At 37.8% G+C, this 20765-nt stretch overlaps 1 protein-coding gene across 1 annotated transcript in view; it reads left to right on the top strand.

Annotated features, from left to right (window-relative positions):
- KCNIP4 (Kv channel interacting protein 4) overlaps window positions 1-20765 on the top strand; it is a 345478-nt gene that overhangs the window by 97416 nt on the left and 227297 nt on the right. The window lies entirely within an intron of this gene.

Raw genomic sequence — 20765 nt, 5'->3', positions numbered from 1 at the left:
TTGTCATTCAGCATCCTCTAACGAGGAGTTACAGGGGTACTTTTTTTTTTTTTCTGCCTTATTCCATAACATTTCCCAGGAGATGGCCCTTTTATGCCCACTGGGGCTCTGCGGTTTCCCCAATGGACATGACTCCCTGATTTATAAACCTTGTGTTTGTAAGTACAGTGAAAGCACCTCTGTCCTTGTTGATCTTACTAACGAGTGGGATGCTTATTTTGCTGTGCCGTTATGTTAGCTTAATGCTAAGGGCCTGAGTGACTTTGCAAAACTGAAAACATACAAACTTTTTAATGAGCTTTGAAAATTAATTTTTACTGGTGCCAAAACAGTATGTGGAATGACTGAGAGAAAACTAATTTTACATAATTCTACTCATTTATGAACTAACAGAATATTGCATTTGAACATGCTTATAATGAGCTTTGTAAGAAAGCTGATTTTATAAAATCATTTGGCTGGTTTTTGAAAGGTATTCTTGGGGGTTTTTTTGTGGAATTGGTGGGGTTTTTTCATTTGTTTTTAAACATTTAATGAGAAGTTTATGAATTATTTTCATTAGTAAGTACATGCAACATCTTTTGATTAAGATAGCTGCAAGTGAACTATTCTTATGAAATGTCTTTAGCATATCTAATTCCAGTGCTTCCCACTAGCATGAAAACAAAAAGAAATCTTTTCTTAAATGCTAAAATGAGTCCTGTTCATATCTGAGGAAGACAGGAGAGTGACATTGATGAAGCAATACTTCTAAAGTCTTCTTTGGCACTTCAGACAAAATCAGTACTGCAGACTTTCATCTATCTTTTTGTATAAAAAAAAATCTGTAATTTAAAATGTATGTAATACCTCTGTTATCAATATTTTTTATCGCTTTCAGACAATGAATATATAGAAAATGAAATATAAAAAACAAGCTTTTCTTCTGAGGAAAACATAAGCATTAAAATAGGAATTTACCTGTTTGTATGAAAAAGCTCTCTGCTGTCACATAAACGGGCAGATTAGTAAATGAAATAGAGGAATTGAAATAATATTACTGTTCTGATTTTTCAGAATATATTCTGTCTGTCAGGAAAACCATCAGAAAACTGCAGTTTGCTATCCTGGCTGTAATAAGCAGTGCATTGATATATGTGTAAAAAATGTTTGAATGCTACAAGCAAATTGACTTTATTTAGAAAAAACTTTAAATTAAGAGTGACATTTCAGTAGTTTGGGGACAGTTTTAAGAATCTACAGTCTCTTCCCCAAAGAACTTTCAGTCCATATTTTAAATTATATAAAGTTAATGGGAATAAACAGTAGTTCAAAATAATAATAATGGGAATAAACAGTAGTTGCTGATCAGTATCTGTAACCTGTAAAATACTGAGTTAATTCTTTGTGATCAGAAATGATGGAGCTGTGTGTCTTCAGGATATATTATGAAATGATACAGCAAGCTGAATTTGTATATTAAAGTTGGCTTGGAAGTCAAGAGATATAAGTCTAGCAAGTGATGCTGGAGCAAGGCAAACTAAGTGCAGAGCATTCAGAATAAGGAGAAAAGCGATAAAGGTCAAACAAAAAGAGAGAAGCAGAATTCTGAAGAGTCTTGACACTCAGGTATTACCTTACTTCTTTAAGGCATTGTCATCTGCAGGCACTGAGGGCACTTCAGGTGGAAATTTTTGTGTTGAGTTTTGGTGCCACGGTATGATATGACTTCTACTGGTGTAGATCTGACCATCCAAGGACTTTATTTTCACGTTTCTCCTTCCACAAAACGTTTCTTCCTCATTTGTCTATATATATATTGCCTTTTTTTTGTTGCAGTGCAGACACTGCAATGAATTGCTGGTACAACATAAGCAATTTCCGTTCATTGTTTGACTATGTTCATTGGGCATCCTGTATGAATAGAGCTGCCTCCCGGAGAAATGCATTATTAAAGATTCTGCGTTTGCAGTGGTCATATATCATTATTTAAATGTTTAGCATGCCTTCCTGTTTAAAGCACAAAAGAGGAGCTACTTCAGTATAGATGAGACAATACCAAAATGTCTCTCACTTGAGAGTGACTCTGCAGCTATACTGGCCCTTTGGAACAACTCCCTTAATAGCTACGAGAGTATTTGATCATATTTGGCATAGAGTTTGTATTTAGTAAGGAACGGGTTGGCTCTAAGAAAAGCAAAGGGCAGTTTGACCGAAACCTCTAATCTGCTTTTACTGAAGGTCAGTACCTTTGTCACGTTGTTTTGCTCCAAAGCTGCAGCTTGCTTTTCAGATGGAAACAGCCCTTTCTATGACCAGTATTAGCCCTCTCTGAGCATGTATCATTTATCATTTTATTGGAAGCAGCTGAGGATGCTCTAAAAATAGATGTGTGAAATGATGGACAGCTCATGATTTGTTGGCATGGAATCAAGACGTGATAGAAGGGACTGGGCAAGCCAATTGCATCCTCACTGCCGAGGTTACCATGGAAGCTTTAACTCTTTACACTCCCTTCATCTCTCTCGCTCACCTAACTTGTTCAGTACACTTTAATTGTTATGGATGAAGTGTATTTCATAGTGTAAAATCTATCTGCCCACATTAACTGAAGCTGTCAGACATGATTTAGGTAGCTATGTATATTCCATAAATTCTCATAGGAGAATGGAGGTACCTCTGCCAATGTCTTTGAGGCAAAAAAGCGGTAGATGTGCAAAGTTGAAATGTAAACAAATGCTCATTTGTGCAAATGTAAATATATTTACATAGTAAGAATTTAAGGAGAAGATCCCCAGCGAGGAAAGAAAAAGGAAGGAAGAAGTAAAGACAGAGAAAAGAAGGCAAAGTGAAATCTCTTACTCAGATCTCTTCAGCTGGTTTCTTTGTAGCCTACAGGTGTTCCATTTCTCACCCACCCTTCAGTTCAATCCGTACCCATAGTATTCTTATAACGCTGAACTTTTTTCCTTTTCTGTCACTTCAATATATTTTTCTCCTTCAGCTACATGCAATATTTATCTTAAATACCTCCTTGTTTAATGCAAGCATCCCACAGCTTCTTCCATGAACCACTCCTCGGTTTCTTCTTTACCTGAACATTGTGTTCAGTCTTTTCATCTTCATAGAGAGTGTGTGGAGGAAATAATGGCTTTTAAGACTTAAAATATATACTTTCCCACCTGTTGATACCCAGAGTGGATGTCATGATAGGAACATTTTTCCTTTTTAACTTCCTATTTTGTTAATGAAGTAACAGAGAAGTCTGGCAAGGGCTGTAGTGATCCTGCCCTCTTTCCAGTTCTTTTTATTCCATCAGCTTCAGATTAAAGACAAAAACAATTTTACCTATCAGCAGGTAGATAAATGGCAGCATTTAGAGTGTCTCCTTTCTGGAACAAATAATTTTCCTCCTTTTCTTAGTACTTAAGGCCCAAAGGAATATTTCTTTTCTTTTTACTTTTGTTGACTGCAACCCAAATAAGAGAGGTGAAACTTTCAGTCAGGTTCCCTTTGACCTCTTTGATAGTACACAGATAAATCCATCACAGTCTCTCTCTCTGCCTTAGAATTTTCTTCTGCCATATTTAAGCATCGTGCTCTCTCTCACACAAACACTAGAGGTTTTCAAATGCCTGGCGTGGAAAAAAGCAATTCTGCTTAATTTTTCACTAGCTTCAGTCTCAGAAATGTCTGTTCCACTTTGATTTGAACCTACAAAATAAATATGCATTCTGATGGGATGGTTTACATTTGGAGTGGTTATAACTGCTCCTCATGGCAATCAGTGCCATAATTTTAACTGAAGTATGACAACCAGATCCGGCTAGAATGGTCTTGTCTTTCTCTGAGTTGAATGCATTGTCACAAGATCTATTTATTCCATGTCTTAAGCGGTGTGTCTTTGCCTGAATACAATTTCACAAATCTGGGCTTTGTTTGGAGCTCCTAGACTTTACAGAGTGCCATGGATAATCTGAAAGCTTTAGCCCAACTCATGCAGTGCAAAATGAGGAGAGATGGTTAATAACAGTCAGATAGTGGATTCAGCTCCTTCATTCTGGGATGTTTTCCAGTTGTTCCTCACAATGCTTGGATCAAGATTTGATATCACTTTGGGAAGAGGTTGGAACTAAGGCAGTGCTAAGCTGAGTTCTTGCATTCCTGATTATTTTTAGCTGCAGGATTACCAGAAGCCTCTATGTCATGTAGCATCCTATGACATTTCAGCCAGAATGTTTTTCACACGTTTGATTTTAAAGAGTTTGTGATCTTCAACAGTTGATTACACCATTACAGTTGAGACTCCTTATGAAGAAACTTTGAGATGATAAATTTCAAAGAATTTTGGAGACTCTTTAATCTTAACCCCATAGTCAGCTGTTATTCTATAAAGTAAAAGTCTGCTTCTGCCTTTTCCAAATTACATTTTTTTTCACAGCAAGAGCTGTCCTCTGCCTTCTCTTTTTCAATCTTTCACAGCAGACTAACACACTTAAACCAATTAGAGAAATTGCAGCAACAAAATTAGAGTGTTGTTGTAGATACCTTAAGCCTTATTATAGCAGACATACTGAATACTAGGATGGACAACAGGATATGCAGGTTATACTTTAGTCTTTATAACTGTGTTATGAAAAGCAGCTCATTACCTCTTAGTTTGTTTCCCTTTCTAAAGGTGAGCGATAAATATTCCTGCAAAACACTTTTGAGAAATACTTTGAGATTTTGGGGAAGGTGTCAAGTCCTGTGTACTATTGATTACAATATAGGAAGAGCACATATATACAGAAATTAAGCAGTTTCCAGAGTACACTAATACGTTGGTGAATTTGAATTCATACCAGAAATTGAATTTTCCTTTGCACAGAATCCAACTCATAGACAAGGATATTTACCAAGTAAAGTGCTACTTGTCAATATTACTCTCAAGGTAAAATACCAGATCTCATTATCTGCTTCAATAAACCACATTAACAATGAGGTCTATTGCTTTTCACAGTGTTATTATTGCTATTATCCCAATCACATGAAGTGAGATTAACTATGTTCACAGGATTTTGATAAGAATGCAATAGGATGTACAAATAAGGTCTTTTCTTAAGTTTAAAATAAAGGAGTAAAGAAAAGAAACATAATTGAAGAGCTGTGACTCATTTCTCTTAAAAAACTGAGGTGCATGCCTATTCATGTACCTTCTATTTTTAAAAATGTAATGGCACTCCATCAGCCTGTGTTAAAGCAAGCAGAAATTTAGAGCTGAAGTTTGTGAAAATCCTTTATTTGGTATTATCTGCTGCATTAAAAAGTCCAGTCTAAATCAGGCACTGGGTTTCAATCAAAGTTGGGTTTTTTGGGGGGAGTGGCGGGGGTGATGTGGGTTGTGATATTTTAAAAGAACTGAATTATACTTTAAAAAGATAAACTTTTTATTTGACTACAGTTATCCAAAATACAAGGTGGCTATTCCTAGAATGGCTAAAGGCCTGTGTTTGTTGCTTATCTGTTTCTGTAGAAAAAGTAGTTATGGCAAGCAGGCTTCTCATCAGGGTCTGTGCTACCCCATGCAGACGCTAGGAGTTCCGAAAGGTCCTCTTCCTCCCCTCATTGCACCAGCTAGGTCCAGGTCTCCAAATTAAAGATGACAATACCTGCCAATGTGAGCAGAGAATTCTGACAAGCAGCATTTTACTTGGACTTGATGCAAGTGTGAATGATGGTATTGGTCGCGAAGCAAAGCAACTCTGGTAATTCTGCATAAGGGACTCTCGTGTCCACCCATGAGCCACAGCTGGGGTAGTCAGCAGCGCTGCCCAGGGGACGAGTAGAGTCCCTTCCCTGCAGGACATGGTCCTGCCAGTTTCCTGGTGTGGTGACAGGCCAGGCTTGCCATGCCAACTTGCACACATCTCTGTCCTCCTCAGTGTGTGAAGGGACAGTGCCCTGGCTGGGAGAGAAGGTTTGAAGTCATATCTGTCCCTGTAAAAATTTATAGACATAAATTAATAACTAGTTAGTAAGTAGACATAATAACCAGCCATCCCTTGCGTAAGATAATAACGAGTTGCACAGGAATATGTAGTAGTTGTAACAAGACGAATCAGTCCCCCACCTTCCGGCTCCAGCAATACAATAGTGCTCCACAGAGAAAAGTTCCTTGTGACCATATGCTCTCCAAAAGCACAGCCAATGTGCTGCAAGGCCAGAACACAGATGGAAAGAGAAAGTACAGGATACCTCATTCTGTCTTTTCCCTTTCATTTTTAGTTAGTAAAGTCAAACATGAGGTTAAAATTGTAAGCATCAACTTCAAAAAGAGAGAGGTCTTGCTCAGCAGTTTTCAGCTGACCCTGGTCACCTTCTTTCTCATGCTGGCAAGCTTATATTAAATACTAAATACAAGCATGCCATTCAGTCCTCCAGTACTAAATAAATGTCATGTATCATTTTAAACTGGTAAAATTTTGCACCCATTTTGTACTTTTGGAAAGGAGTGTGTATTACAAACCAATAGCAAATTAAGTCCAGTACCTTTGGGACCACTGGTTTATGTAGGTCTTCTTGCTCACAGATTGTGTAACAGATTGCATAGGGGTTTTGCTTGTTTGTTTGTTTGTTTGTTTGCTTTTAGCTGAGCTTCAATTGGGAGGGGAGAGAGAGACATATTATCTCACACAATGTTCCCCCGATCTCTGTACTCAAAATTGGATTGGGTCTACACTAAAGCCGAGGCAAAAGTGTGTCCAGATGATTCTTAGCTCAATTTCTTTGGGTATCTTCCTTCTTCTCTAACAAGACATGGTCCAACCTCAGCCAAACCATTTTATTTTCTGAAACAGATGCACTGGAAATCCATCTGTCTTTTTGGATGCTGTAACAGATGCTATTCTGCTTTCCAGCATCTCTTTGAATTCTGCTCATGGATGACCCATACTTCATTTGTACTTGATTTTCATTTAATTTATCCCGAACCTTGTAATAAAGCACTCCAGTGTTCAGTAAATTACACGGAATTGAAATCCAGCCACATAAACTGTTAATATGCAATGAGACAGTTATTTAGGGCTCATCTCTGCCAAGAGATCGACACATTCAAGAGTAGAATAATTTATATGTTGAATATTGGGCAGCAGATCCCTCAGTACAAAGCAGTTTCTCTGCTGGGATTCTGAATTCCCCCAAAGGGTTCATGAGGTCAGAAATATGTATTTCTGATCACAATTCCCTGAAATAGGTCCTGGCTTAAGCATACACTAGGGATTAAGTGGTCTCTCCAGCTAAAGCTGCCATATCAATGCTAAATTTATTCCATACAGCAGACACTGACGTTTCTTGAATAAATAATGTACACAAGATACATAATTGTTTTAGCAAGTCAGGGTCTCTATGACTACTCCTAATTCCATTTGTCTTTCAATTAATGCAGTGCTCAAAATGCAAAATCATTGTGCACAGACATTCTCTGTATTTGCGGGATTTCTGGTAAGACTTTCTTTTCCAGTACAATGGATAAACAGACTGCGAGTCTCCATGTGCTGGTTTTTTTTCAGTGAACGTGATCATAGTACGTATTCATATGAGTCAGGGATACATGCTGACCTCCATTAAACACTGTATACCTCATATAATTTTGCTGGCTGCAGCTGATCTGAATTTGAGGGGCCAAATAAGCTTATAGAAACAGTGGTATTCAATGGTTTCCAGATGAAATAGAAAGCATATCCCCACCGGACTTTTCAGCTCAGTCATGTTCCACTTAAATAGAAAGCTTAGATGCTTTTCTTCATTTATTAAAATTTATCATTTAGATTATGATACACCTGGGATGATTTTCTGAATATATACAACACCACAGTCAATGCCTGGGAAAGCTTTTAACTGAAATGAGGAAAAATAGAGGAAGGAGTACAGTGTAAAAGCAAAGTAGTCAGTAGTCAGTTTTAATGAGCATTATGTCTTCCACAGCGGTGGAATAACTTAGAATTTATTCTTGATGATTCTGAAATGTCTGCATTTGTATGTGAGGAAAAATGCATTTCCTAGAACTTTTTTTTTTTTCCCTTTTTAGGAAAACTGTTTTAAAAATAGCTAGAAAGTTTTAGTTATTCAGTCTTCCGATTAAAAAAAGTGTACCACAGCATCATAAGTAGGATGTATATGAAAGGACATATGAAAATTAAGTGTCTGCTTCAAAAAATTCTAGTAGCTTCAGTTTCAGTTTTTTAGACTAGACCTGCTTCTATGAGGGAGAGATTTACAGAGATGTATGAATAACATGAATAAATGGGCTAAAACAGCAAAAGAGAGTGGGGGAAACACTGGGTTGGGATCAACTTCTAGAGTGCGATAAAGTACTAGAGTTCTTGGGGGGCAGGTTAGGCTCTATTTCTTTTCTTTTTTTTTTTTTAAACGTCTGTCAATAAAGTACAATGCAAGAGACTGGACTAGGTGAATTCCTGAGAGCCCTTAAATTTCTTTATAATTCTAAGTCTGCAGAATTCTCTGAAAAATATTTTTAGTTGATGCTTCAAGACTATTTTTTGCCAGCTCTAGTTTAAGTTTTCTTTCCCAAATGAATATTTTTGTTTTGTTATTGTTGTCTTGCATAGGCCATGTTTTCTAAAGGTTCATTCAACTTCAGTGATCCCATTTTTGAAACTTGAAATGTAAAGCCTACATGTATGTAACTCTCAGCAGAGCTAGGTCCACTTCTGATGGTGATCACTAAAATATTGCTCTGGTCTCAGATAATTATTATATTAAATTTTTAACTTGACACTTCTACTACTTTTGCAATAGTATGAAGTAGTGATTTGGGAATAAGACAGATTTCAAAGCTTCATGCACAGAACAAGTTTCACCAATGTAAGTCATCAGAATGAGGAATGATTCCCTGCAAATTATGCAGTTTTACAAAATGTCTCTGAATTTATTGTGGTTCATTGAAAATTACCCCCATATAAAAGGAAAAAAACCCATACAGTATGCTGACCTTCCCTGCCTACAGAACTTCTTTGATTGTAGGAATATCTTGAAAGCTCTCATTCTTAGTTAAGTATCAGGTTGTGATATGCCAAATGTTTAGTTCTTTTACTGTCCACTTGATTTTAGTTTTTTAAATGAGAAGCTATGAAATGCCTAATATTGATGACTTTTCAAAGCCACTATTACTAAGCAACTACTAAACACGGTAATTAACATCTCATTGAGAAGGAGGATCAGCATTATTCAGAGATCACAAACTTAATATTGTTAGCGCTGGCACACAAACATTTAGCTTTCCGTCATATCATCATACTTCTAGACTACACAGACTTTTGTACCTATGATTCACAGCTTACCAGTTATAGGGACTATAGCATAGTTTTAAAAGTCATTCTGGGTACCCTCTGAACATTGCATCAAAGAATTCTTTGCTATTTTCCCTACGTTTACCAGAACAAGGCACACCATTATTTTTACAGAGGCTAGCAGTTGGGTTAAATATATTATTAAGCAAAAAAGGTACATCCTGGGCTTTCTTTTGTAGCATTTTATCCTGTACTTGCTAGAGTCTTACTTAACTGACATGTTGTAAGACCACCTAGCAAGGATACAATGTAAATGGATCTGTGAAAAAACGTGATGGAAGTTCACTTCTTCCTGTAGTCAAACCCAGCATACTGTATCTGTTTGTATGTTTTTTGAAAATATGAAGAAACTCCCTATATAGAAATGACAGAACTATCAAAAAGATCATGGTGGAAAGCCACAGCAAAGTAGTTTGTTAGGGCATCATTGGTAATATATTGAAGATGGTACACGCAGCCGTAGTGGAGCATAGACAATAGAATAGAATCCTAATACTGAATGGGTAGAACATCACATGCAGTTCATACCAATATGTTATTCACTGAGGAGTGAATGTATGGGTTTGTATTTTGATAAATTCAAGGAGGATGCTTTGTTTTACTGTGCCATATTTCAGATCCATCCATTGCTTTGCAGTGTAGAAAAGATTACACTGATATTTCACTTTGACAGTGAGATACCAAACAGGAAGGGATGGTAATGTGTGACACAGATAAAGAACTGGTCTGAGATCACTGTTGCTTGACACACAACTTAATTGTCAAAATACAGTAATCGGTGGCTCAACTGCAAGGTAGTCTTTACTGCAATAACAGTTCAGAAAAGACCCTAAAAAAAGCAGAGGCAAACCTTCTCCTTGTAATTTGATGCTCATATTTCAAGTGGTTGGTGCTAGGGACAAAGGAGAACAGAGGAAGCTACAGAATGACCCATGCCATTAATGATTGGCAATGTCAGCGGGAAATAGTGCAAAGATATGAAACAGCCAGAGAAGATGAAGAAAAATTATACTGAAATGAAAAGTGCTGCAAGCAATGATATGAAAATACTGCTTCAAAAATGAAGCCACACAAAACTCTGCCAGCATGGAAATAGTCAAGCCCCCAGGCCATGGCAAGCAGATTGCAAAACAGGCATCAAAAAGTCATGGATTTAGGTTTGTGGGGTTTCTAGAGGTATAACCATGGGAAAAATCCTGAGCCTGGTTCTATTGTTGGGGGGTGGAAGACATGCAATAGGATATTGTGGGGATCCTATGTAGTGTTTGGATGGATGTGTACCACAGCTCAGCTCTGCAGGTTCCTTTCCCTGTGGAAGCAGTGGAGCCTACATTGTGGAAAAGGTGGATAGTGGGAAACAGAAGCAAACTCATCTTGCCGTCTTCCTATGGGCTGCTTTCCTCTTACGCGGCAAGACTGAAAAGAAGTGGTGGACTCCACTGCAGCCATCAGTACTGCTCCATTACATTTCTGCAGAAGAGCTCTCTTCTGGCAACGACTTCTGCTCCCAGGGGGTCCCTCTGCCAGACCCTGCTGTTTGCTTTGAATACGGAGCTCAAGTTTTCTCTTCTGATGCAAAACACTGGAAATATGTCAGAGGGATATTCCTCACAGGGAAGAAAACCCAAAGAATGGCTGAAGTTTTGAGGGCACAATTTGGTGTTCAAACCATATTGATAATGCTAAAGAAGAATATAAGATGTGAATCACTGTTACCTCAGCCACTTCCATGTTTTGTATATAGATATGTATATATTTAATTTCACAGTTCTGCTGTCCTCTGATAAGGCTATATTCATGGCTGAATCTAAATTATATTCTAAAATTAATTTCTACATAGCAGTCTTAGGATGCCATTTGAACCCTGTCTGGTTCCCAAATTGGGGAAAAGAAAGCGTTTCAGAATCTCTTTTCCTTCTTCCATACTGCTCTTTCTTTAGCTCTGTTCAGATTTAGGCTTCACTGGTTTTGGAGGTAATTTCAAAATATTGGTCTGGAGCTCTTTAAATTACTTTGTTTTTCACCTGTCTAGCACAATTTCAGAGAGCACAGACACAATCTACTTGCTTCAAATATATTTTAAGTCCATCCATGTGAAGGAACGTATTAAATTTTTTTTGTTTGTTTTACTCTGCAGAGTGTTTTAATCACCTGACAGCCTGTGGAAATTAATACTTTCTCTGTCATGTAAACTGACAGACAGCTGGAGTTTTACTGGGCCATCATGCACCACACGCATCCTCTGCTGTCCTTACAGTGCCCAACCTTGCTACCTGAGTAGGCCTTTTTGTGTTTTCAACAGACGACAAGAACATATGGGCTCTCTTATATGCTGTAATGCTAGTGGTGCTAATAATGGTAGCAAAAACCCTCACAGAAAAAGCTTGGTTTGTCTTTGTTTCATGACAGTCTGTGCTTTAAACATGGCAGACCTGGGCCATTCAGAGACCTGAAGTGACCATACCAGATCTATCTGTGACTGCTCTCTTCTTTTATGGGTCTCCTTTTTAATTACCGTAACTCTGGTTTAATGGTTTCATTCTTTGTTCTTTTTTATTCCTAAGGAATAGACACACTATCACAGTCACCCACCTCTTATCTCTACTTTCTCATGCAAACTGCACAAAAGACAGCTATGGTTGCCTATCAGTCTAGTTTTTTCCCAGTGAAGCAATGAATTTCCACAGATCCTAGTATCATTTTCCTGGTGAGAGAGAATATGGGGATAGAACAACAATCAAAAAACTGATGAGGTATTCAGAAGAAGGCAATAGGAAACACAAAATAAAGAAATACCTAACTGTAGCAAGGCTTTGCAGGCATCATACTTGTTTTTTGTTTGTTTCAACAAGTGAGGTTCATTAAATGTCATATTTCATATTGTTTTATATTTCTGAACTCCCTGGAACATTCAGAGCTCTCTTCATCATATATTGCCAGTGAATATAAAAGCAAAGCAAATATTATCTGGCCTCTCATAGAAATTCTTGTAAGATATTAAAATGAAAGAGCAACATACTTTTGACACTTCTAAAGATTAATATGTAAACAAATTTCAGTGTCTTGTTTGTTCTTTGTGTCTCCACTGGGTCTGTCTTTGCTCCTGAAATTTCCATGCCATTTTTGAAGGTTACCAACTCACACAGAAATGTGTTCACCTTCTAGACCCAAGTGGAGAACGTATAAGTCAAGACCTAACCTTTCCAGTGCAGCAAATCTGAATTTAAATACAGGCAGCTTTCAAAATGCAGAGTGCTAAGGACTAAAGAACCAATAAAATTACTCATCTGTTGAAAAAGAAGTCATATTTTTTGTATGCACGTGACTTCTTTATAAGGAAAAATATTCACCAGACACCAAAGAATGCAATAATAGAGGATGGAAGTAGTAATACAGGCATTTATATTGCATAAAGACAGGAGAGGGAGAGAGAATTTAGATAACAAGAAGAATTTCCTGCCTATTAATTTAAGAGTAGCTCTGCTGACTTTAACAATGTTGAAAGTCTCCAAGTCTTGGTGGTCAATGCACAGAAATATTCTGGTCATTTAAATAGCAAATGTCACTGCTTTATGTTTCTCTGGACTGTTGCACTAGTGTTCTTCAAACCTATGCTGTAAAGACCACATGTGCAACTGAACTAGTTAGGGCTGTTTGCTGAGACTGCTAACCCAAGTGTTTGTTTCTGTACAGTTGTTCACATAAAAGGGCATCTATCCTTGTCATCTGGCTTAAAACAACCATTAACAATCATTGCCTATCAATGAGATAAACATTACTATTAAATATATGGTTGGTATGTTATTTATAAGATATTTTTTGAGAAAAATGGTGATCCCCCTTGATTCTTCAGGCACCCTAATGTGACTTCAGTGCATTTCTGTAATAAGGTGGCTCAGCATCACCATCTAACAGAAGAAAACTCCTAGCAAAACTAAGACTCTGATGTTTGAACCTACAAAAAGCCTTGCTTAGGCATGTGGATTTGTTTGTATCAGGTTCATACATGGTAGAGGTTTGCAGGAAAAAAAAATTAAGAGACAATGTCAAGTTGTAAGGAAGAAACTTGTTGGGCTCCTTCATAGTGCTCCAGGTAGGTTAATTTGGCAGAGTTGGAAACTGAGTGTATCTGTCAGCTTGCTTTATTTCCTTCATACATGTTGGTATAACCAGTCTGGAAAAAGACATTGAACTTGTCACTCTTTTGTTCTATCATTTGTCTTAATGAAATCTTCTGGGCAAAGTAGAGGCTCACCCTTTGGGCTAGAAACACACCCGAAAAGCACAGTAGTGCTGAAGTCAGTCCATAAGGTTCAGTAGACATTGGTTTCAGATTCCCTGACTTTTTGGTTCTGTTTTATTTTGTCGTTGGTTCGGTTTTTTAAAGCAGAACTATGAAAGGTGCTGTCTTCCTCCAATCTCTCAAGCTGTTTTCCATAGGCGTATGAGGTAGGCTTTCCTGGGACTTTTTACTGTTGATTGGCATAACAGTCTCCTGTTGTCTGCAGTGAGCTACTAATGAACCGACAAGGGATTAGGAGGAAAAGTCTGGCAAACATTCACATGCTGCATCAGCTGAACTGGAGGAACTCTTCTGTCAGTCTCTTATTTTGAGGCTGTAGATAAATTTCCTAATCATATTTATGACCAAGTTAACTTAATACAACATTCACAGCTAAAGTCCACAGGAAGCTTGACAGTTTTCCAATAATATGCAGAAAAAAATGAAGCAAAAAGCAGAGTGTGTTTCAAATTATTCATGTTAGTTCTAATTACTAATGATGTGTTGTCTCCCTTCACTGTCTGGATGAAAATTTTACCATGTTGTGTCATAAAATTCTCACTCTGTCCATAGCTATGTGTTCAAAAATGTCAGCATCCGCACGCTATGTATCACAGAAACTTTGTAGCAGTTGTAGTAATATTTCAGAATATCAAGGGGCTGTATTACAGCCAGCAACATTTCTTATGAATGAAGTCTAATTTATGAATAACTAAAGCTGGCATTATTTCTTGAGTAGGTTAACAGCTCAGAATTCTCCAAAAGTCAACAGTGACTTGGTGTGGCAGTAGGATATTAGGACTGGCCTTGAAGGTGATGGCAAATATTTTGTAGATGATGAAGCAGATTCATTAGAAATGTAAACAGAGGGCTGAGATACTTGGAGTGGTAAGCCAGAAGGACGATCTTTGCAGCAGTATCCAGAGTAGATGAAAAGAGGAACAAGATAGCACTTGGCAAGGACAGAAAAGAGAAGGTCCCAATAGTTGAGGAGCAAATCCATGGAAGTCTGAAATAAAATTTTAGTTGTCTGACAGGGAAAAGACATTGAATCTTAGGGCTGTTGCACTGAACACATTAGATATACCCTGGGTTTGAGAGCGTAAAGGGAGAAATAAATAAGAGGTCATACCCAGGTTAAAGGGCTACAAGGACTGACATGGTCAGGAAAGTTTCAGTGGAACTACCTGCGTCCCACTTAACACTTTGGCAGAATAACACAGTCTCTTGACCGATACTGACTGAATGCAGGTGTGGGTCATGTTGTACGAAGAAGCCTGATGAGGCATAGTGAGATAAGCTGCTGGAGACCTGGTACCACCTGTGGCATCCCATAGTTGTGTGAGGCATTGAACACAAACTATTTGAGACCGCATGTCATTCAGAGCAAATTAAAGCAAACATCATAAAACACCATCCTGCGACACACTCTGACTATCTCAGAATTTGAAATGAAGCTTGCTGCATTAGTTCTCCATTGCAGAAGATGCACAGGAGTTTTACAAATGACAGTTAATAACTGTCTTGAAATTCTATATGAAGGGATTTTCTCTTTAGTTTGGAAAATGATCAATATGTTCTCTCAAGTGAAAACACTTGAAAAATTATTAAGTTTCTTCAGAGAAAAATCCTTGCTAATAAATAACAAACAAATCATTAGAATGGTTGAGCTTCATCTGTGGAATTACAACAGCCAAGTATTTTTCAGCTTTGGTTTCCACAGAGAGTTTTAAAATATAGTTGTCTGATATTTTTAAAACACTGAACTTTTTGGAAGATTTTTTCTTTTTAATGAGGTTTAAGGACCTCCAGTGAAGACAGAGTTATCAGAATGGTGTTTTCCCATGTGATGAGAAAATTTCCATTTTCTAATGACATATAGTTCATGTTCACAGTTAATATGATATCTGCATCAATTTCCAGAAATATACCCTACCAGATACAGGGAGCCATATTTTCACCGTATGGAAAGGGATAAACTTGAAATATAATTCCATTTTAAGGGCTCCAGAATACCCGTATACTATTTAGAATGCTACTTAGAATAACTGACATATTGATAGCTTTTGTGCCGCTTCTGAAATGTCTAGCAACCCAAAACTTCTGAAGAGAATATTATCCAGATCTTCGGGTATACTTTTCAACTGGGACGATGTCTCCATTGGCTGCTGAGAATGTTTTACGTCAGAGTCTTTGAAAAGTCTGCATATGAATATTGAGGTACGTAACTTTTTCTATTGTAATCAGTTTTGTGAAAGCACAGGATTTATGCATTGCCATCTAAATACACGCCAAGTGTGAAGAGCCAGAACTTCTGCGTCATGACTACATCTTGCCCCCCTTCCATGACCAGAGATAATTTGGGTGAGGTACAACCTCCATGCTAGCTCATAAAAGTATTGCTGCCAGCTGACATGGGGCTGAAATGCCTGTTTAGGGAGTCATCATGCATATCAGTAGTATGGCATTTTGAGTGGGACTAGGAAGTAGTCTTCTCACGTGACTTAAGCATCATCACGTCTGAACTGTGGCAATACCTCGAGCTGTCAAGTAAAAAGAATTGGACACAGTTCAGGATGGAAACTTAGGCAAAAGATGTGAAAAGGTAGAGATACGGGACTGTGATATCAGATTGCTGTACTTTTTTTTTACCAGTGCTTAATCTGGGAAAGATCCTATGGAAGTCAAGCCACATTGGCTCAATGCCTAGCAGAAAGTTGCAAGGTGTGGGCCATTATAAAATTTAACATTTATATTGTCTGAATGTATCATAACATTTGGTATCTTATCTTTGGATTCATTAAATATTTACTAAGAAAGAGAAATTACTAAGAAAGTTAAAACTAAAAGTGAAAAGTTTGTATATTTTTGCTGGTTTTGCTCAGGGATTTGATGAGCTAAGGAAATTTACATTTATGTTTTATTATATTCTTTTAATTTCTTATGCTAGCAGTAAATTTAAGAGAGAGAAAAAAGGAGATTAAAGTGTAATAGCAGTTAGCTGCTGAAGTAATAAAGTATTTGCGCTTATGATACATCAAGATTTTCTGGCCCATTTCTCCTTTAGGAAGAGTGGTTTACCCCCTTTTAAGATTAAAAAATATAAATTTCTTCTAAATAGCTACACAGAATAAATATTTTAATGATTTTATTGGATATTAGAATATTTAGTCAAAACTGTTCTTTTTAAAGGTAAGAGAATAAAATTATTTATCTATGTAATAAGTTGCAGGGACACCACTTCCAAAGCAATCATTAGATTGCTCTAGCTTTACAGCATGATTTTCACCCGCATCATATGCATGCTTAAAAATATTATTTAGGTTGTTCTCAGTCAAAATCAAGAAATTATAGCTTCTATTAGAGGTTCTGTTCTCTGACTTTATGGAAGACATGGAACTCCCACTGCTGCTACTCCATTTCGGCTTTCTCTCGCTGTGCATAGATGTCCTGTTTGCACCCAGATCTGCCAGTTGGGTCTACCACTAGCTACTCCCCTGCCAGTGATAGCCTTCCCCAAAATCTGGTAGTGCAGCTGTGCGTGTGTGCATCCCAGTTTGCTTTATGCAAAGTCATCAAGGTTAGCTCAGATCACTAATCTGAACTTTTTAAACAGATCCAACTGATTTTGGCTTATGCAGGCCAGGCTTCCATAAACTATTTGACTAGGTGGTAAGGAATATCAGCGGATAGTAATCCTCCTCATGGAAGCCATGATGGAAACGTGAGAGTGGCTTAATGGCATCCAGATGAATATAAGCACATAAGAAAAAGAAATGTAAGAAAGAAATATAACCATTACTGGGACTCCATCAGTAGACCCACTCGTCACTTTTCAGTCTAAATTTGATTGGGTCTTTTTTTAATATTAACATTTCATGATATATAGCATTAAGAAATAGCAGTAAGATTAATGGTATCAAGGATCTTAGTCATAGTAATGTAAATAGAGTCACTGTACTGTCATTTAGAGCTCCATCACAGGATGAGAAGTGACCATTTATATACATCCATAGCTCGAAATATGACCAGTGACTTCAATTTAATATATTTACTCTCATGATAAAAACTAAGAACCTGCAAAATGCTTTGATGAAAAGGAGTCAGCATCTATAACACTTCCTATACTGAAAACTTATATCTGCAGTTATACAGAAGAAAAACACATCTGCGTGATCTTGTGTAAAAACCCCACATATATGGCATGGTAATTTATGCATTAATATCTTTCCTCCCATTCCTATTTCCTCCATTCCTACTTATCTTGTAGACCATTTTGAAGTTTAATTCCACAATATATTAAGGCTTGGGTAGTTAGACAAGAGAGGAAACAGGGTTTCAATATTTGCTAGTATGTTAGCTACATTCTTTCTGTCGTGTTTTGTTAAAACTGTATGGGTAGATGAAGATTTTTATTTCTATTTTTTTTAAATGAAAGATGAAGAAGAAACTAACAGGCCACTTCACTGGTTTTGGCAAGGTACTTGGAGAGAGAAATAATTATATCATGCAATTTGAAACCCCAGCTGTCAATAGAGTCAAAGGCTGAGAGATCTGGGTCTGTTTAGCCTGGAGAAGACTGAGAGGGAATCTTATCTACGTTTATAAATATCTAAAGGGCGGGTGTCAAGAGGATAGGGCCAGACTCTTTTCAGTGGTGCCCAGCAACAGGAAAGGGACAACGGGCACAAGGAAGTTCCATCTCAACATGAGGAAAAACTTCTTTACGTTCAGGGTGACAGAGCACTGGAACAGGCTGCCCAGAGAGGTTGTGGAGTTTCCTTCTCTGGAGATACTCAAAACACTTTCGGGCGCATTCCTGTCCAACCTGCTCTACGTGAACCTCCTTTGGCAGGGGGGTTGGACTAGGTGATCTCCGAAGGTCTGCTCTAACCCCTACTATTCTGTGATTCTGTGAATGCAAGGATCAGAGATACCTCTGCGCTACTTTGCCTTCCTACAGGAGAAATATCTTTTGTAAGGTTCTATAAAGTTTTGCTAAAAAGCAATGACCTAATTAGGAAAGGTATATTTAACTGCATATTAGATTACCTGTATGTGTATCAAAAGGAGAAAAAAAGATTCTCATGGCTGGTTCACAGCAATTGAGAAACGCGCGTTTAGTCACAGCTTTCTTGCAAAGTCCTAGCCTTCCCTGGAGATTATTATTCTTACTGTGCCTTGGCACCCAGCTGTAAAACTGGAGTAACACTAATTCCTTCCCTTCTTCTGTACTTCTCTGCTGTGCCTTGGAAGAAGAATCAGAATTAGCCATATGTGCAGTAGGCCTACATCTCTGGGAAAAACTGTTTACTCTGCCTGTATGTGAGGAGGCAGATCCCAGACAGCACATCCCCACGTGATTATTTGCTGGGTCACTGCCAGCCGTGGGGTCCAGGTTTGGGGGGCAAATGGCACCCGCCGCTTTTGCAGCACCGCCACCACAAGCTCTGCTTCCCGGTTTTCTGCTCTCAGCTCTAAATAGGCGTGACTGTCACAAAAGTAGTAAATACTGGGTCTTTTTAAAAAAGTTCATTCATTTTAACATTTTCAGCAGACAAATATTAATGAAAGCTATTAATGAAAATGACTATGTCGGTTCAGGTGGCAGTGCTGCATATACTCAAACACAACTTGTATCAGCCTTTTGGGTAAAGGCATACAGACTACAGAGGTTTTGTTGCTGATGATGATAAATTAGCCTACTTTAGTCCCACGTTGAAGAAGAGCTGGGTCTACTGTCGTTAAAGTCATTGGTAAGATGGCTTAGAGGGGAAAGATACTTAGCCTTGTTTGGAACAAAGATAAAACGACAGAAAGCGGAAGAATATAAGGAGAAAGTTTGCAGCAAATAAAGGCAAAGAAACCCGAGAAAAAGCAGCCTACCGAAATGAAACAAATACAATATGTAGGATGGGATGTTAAACCTTAGGTTTTCTGACAGAAAAAGTCTAAGCAGCTTCAGGGAGTCCAATCCCAAGCAAAAAAGCACAGAATAGTGACATGTGGACATTACGCTGTATGGATTTATCTATCCACTGTAGAAAAAAAGGTACCTATATTCTATCTGTTAGCCCGCTTATTCCCACTTCATTCCACTGTTTTCAGTAATGATAACACCCATCATAATGCAAGTGTACCTGGGGGACTTAGAAGTTGCTGCCAGTTCTCACATGACACAATGATTTTTTTTGAATCTTATCCAAGGAAAGAAAGAAAACCGAGCCCTTGGCAGTAATTGATTCCAACAGTGTGGGGGACAGCACTCTACCAGAAAGGATTAAATTTGTTGGAATTGTTCCCCTGCTCATTTTTGCTGCAATAGAAGGGCTGTTTTTCTAATGTAAATTCCTTCTTAGATGCTAAATTATTAAGGGATTTAAAGAGTAAATCCTTAAAGATGAATAGCTGTGCGCTGCATGTGACAATGCCAGTACTGCCAACTGTTGTAGATAGGCCAGTGGCTGTTACAGGTGTAAAATACCAGTTCAGTCCTGTGGTTAGTATTGGTGTTTTTCACCACTAATATTTTCCATGGAAAATACTTTGTTTTGCAAATATTACTTAAGTGAGAAACCATCAAAAATTATGAGCTTGCTTTTCATAGAATCATAGAATTATGGAGGTTGGAAAGGACCTTTAAGATCATCAAGTCCAACCATTAACCTACCCTGACAAAACCACTTCTAAACCATGTCCCCAAGTACCACATCTACCCTTTTTTTAAACACCTCCAGGGATGGCGAATCCACCACCTCCCTGGGCAGCCTATTCCAATGTTTGATAACCCTTTCAGTGAAATTTTTTTTCCTAATACTCAGTCTAAACCTTGCCTGGCATAACTTGAACCCATTTCTTTTCCTTCTCCTCAATCTGTTCCTTTCAATTTTTGTTTTCCAGTTAAGCCCATGTAATAAGCCTTAAAGAATCTGAGACAGCGTATTTGTTTGGTTTTTTTTTTTTGTTTTAATTACAAAAAAAAAAAAAAAAAGATTTTTAATGCACTGCCAGCTATAAAATGCTGTGTATTACTTTCCACATGCAACAGCCTGTATCTCGGAGTTATTTACCCGGAGAAACTAACTGGGAAGTTGGCAACTCGCACCCTGTCACATCCCTTCTCTCCAGCCCAACCGGAGAAAGCCACAACCCGG

This window comes from Charadrius vociferus, unplaced genomic scaffold (genome assembly GCF_000708025.1).
Source record: "Charadrius vociferus isolate BGI_N301 unplaced genomic scaffold, ASM70802v2 scaffold306, whole genome shotgun sequence".
In the NCBI taxonomy this organism is placed as follows: Eukaryota; Metazoa; Chordata; class Aves; order Charadriiformes; family Charadriidae; genus Charadrius; species Charadrius vociferus.
Note: the sequence above shows the minus strand (reverse complement) of the source record. Positions and strands in the feature narration are given on the sequence as shown.